Below are 3,050 nucleotides of genomic sequence, written 5' to 3' on the forward strand. Positions count from 1 at the left end.
TAGCTAAAAATATTCCTTTTGTGATTAACAAAATAGATGTTTATGATTATCGTCAACCTTAACATCTTATGAACTTTCCTTTAAGGAATTCGAAAAATCTTTTAAAATGCTAAAAATAAATAAATCCGTTGGTCACGATGGAATTATTAGTAATGCTGTCATCGACTCGTATGAACCCTTAAAAGATGTACTATTTAAAGTTTTTCATTGTTCAATAAAACAGGGAATATATCCAGATATTTAAAAATAGCAAAAGGCACTCCAATTTTTAAGATAGATGATCCAACCAATGTTACAAATTATTGCCCAATTTCTGTTTTTTCTTAAGTTTTAGAAAGAATTTTATATAACGTTGTTTATAATTACTTTTCGTTAAATAATGTACTATATATCAATCAATACGGGCTCAAAAAAATAACTCGACAAAACTACTCCAAATTACTCGCAATCTTTTGAGAAGTCTCAATATATGTTGGGAATTTTCATAGATTTATCAAAGGCGTTTGAAACTATTAATCATCGAATTCTCCTTAAAAAAATAGAATACTTTTAATGAGGGAATGTTTTAATGATACTTAAAAGTTATTTAAACAACCGTAAACAGCTTGTTTATAGTAATGACACTGGTACAACTAATTTGTTAAATATAACCTGTGGAGTTCCCCTGGGCTCTAAACTAGGATCATTTCTTTTTTTGATCTTCTTAAAGCGTCAAATTTAATGGCTGTCATGTTTGCTGCTGACACTAATATCTTTTTATCGCATAAAAGTATTTTAACATTATTTCAAACTATGAACATTAAATTAGCGTGTGGTTCAAAATGAATAAATTGTCATTAAATGTGTATAAAATAAAATGGTCACTCTTTTATCCGACTTCTAAAAAGAAACTACTGTCTCCTAACTTGCCCTTACTTTTTATAGACAAAATCCAAATAAAAAGAGAAATAAGTACTAACTTTTTAGGTGTTCATGTTGATGAAAGCCTAATTTTTTGTACAACAAAATTGCTAAAAGTATTGGAGTAATGTATAAGGTTAGAAATGGTTTAAATAAACAAAGTTTAACACAATTATATTTTTCTTTTATCCATTGTCATTTGAACTACGCAAATATAGCTTGGTGTAGTGTCAATAATAGTAAACTGGAAACTCTTTATCGTCAGCAGAAGCATGTTCCTCGTCTTATCAATTTTAAAGACAAGTTTATTCATGCCATGCCTCTTGTATCTGAAATAAAACTTTTTAATATATATCAGCTCAATGTTTTTAATACTCTTTGTTTTATGTACAAAGGTAACATAAGCTCCGGACAAGTTTCTTTGCATAGTTTATATACCTTGAAAGACAAAAATAAACGCAATTTGTGAAATGTCAATTTACACTCTCAAAAATAATGTAGACAAATTTATCTACAAATTATGTAGACACGGATAAACCTACAGTTTTGTAGCATTAGTATTGTGACGCGTTCAGTAAAGTCTTATAATATGCTTTAAAAATCAAATCTAAATGCTACAAAATGGAAAATATATCCGCGTCTACATTAGGGATCGCTAGTTTACGGTATTCTAAAAATTTAGTTTACAGTTTACCGTATAGTATACCCTAAAGTATACCGTAAACTATACCGTAAACAAAACTTTTTTTTGGCGAAACTGTATAACAAGTTTATAAAAAAGATTACATTAAAAAAATGCGTTTGTTTTTTTATTAAATGTCTTTGTTTTTATTAATGCGTATTAGTATAATATATAATATAAGTTACATTATATTTAATATAAGAAACTTATACAATAAACGCTTTTTGAATGACAATTGGTATGGTTGTCTTCATCGAAAAGTCATTCGCATTTGTATGCCGGTGACCCTGGTTATTTTCTGATATGTGATGACAACGGAAGCGGACACAATATGACAATGTCAAAAAATCTTTGTATATAAATGCAACGATATTTCCCTGTTGTTGTATACTTAAAACAATACTTACTTTTTATACAGGCCATAAATTACTTTAAAATAATTTTACACATTCGTAGTTTCAGCAGATTTAATACATTTTTGATCATTTTTATTAGTATATCAAGGGTAGAATGTTTCTCTTTAAAGTCAGTTTTCGTACAATTTTACTTTAGCTTTTGGCCAAAATCAACTCGACAGCGGTTTTAGAAACCGACTGCTTGTTTGCATTAAATAAAAAATTTGTTGTAAAATGTTAATGCTTATTTAACTGTGGTACATCGACTCATTGCAAACTAATTAAAAAATAGATTTTGGCATCACTCTAAATTAAAAGAAGAGTTTTATCTCTGGATTAAAATAGCCGACGAACCCAGCAAAATAATCAAACTAGCACAGGGTTTGAAAAACTTTTTTTTTTTTCGTTGTATTTCATATTTATCTGTTTTAAAAGTTAAAATAAAAACAAGTCGAAGTTTCAAAGTTTTTGAAACTTCGACAAACTTTTTATATATACCAATATAAAATATTCACATCCTGTTCTTTTACCCCCCCCCCTCCCCCATAAAGTTGCTTTTTCATTTGAAGTTTGATAATTGCAAATTTTTGATGAGCCGGATAATCCCATGAAGTTGATAATTATAAAATTTTGCTCCACATTCTCACTAAATAAATGAAAAAAATGAAATAAAAAAGTTTGATCGAAACCACTTGACGATGGAGTCTTATCTTGCTTCTTCATTTTAAAAGTAAACATGTTTGTTTTTTGCATAATTTAAATTTTAAAAATAAATTCTAGTGTTTTCAAATAATTTTAAATAAAAATAGTAAAATAAACACACTCAAATTGAAACAAAAGTGAAAAAAATACTAAAGCTAACAGAAACATTTGTATTAATCTTTTTCAAAAAATTACAAGAATGTTTTTCTATAATGTAGTTTAAAATTTTTTTTAAAATTAATATAAGTAATTAAAAATAGTTTTTAATTAATCAACTGAAATGATATCATTTGTATCAACTGAAGTCTATAGATTAAAATCAACAGCAATATCATCTTCGTCAATCTCATCATGATCACTAGTATTACCAA

Source organism: Hydra vulgaris, chromosome 06, assembly GCF_038396675.1.
Source record: "Hydra vulgaris chromosome 06, alternate assembly HydraT2T_AEP".
NCBI lineage: Eukaryota > Metazoa > Cnidaria > Hydrozoa > Anthoathecata > Hydridae > Hydra > Hydra vulgaris.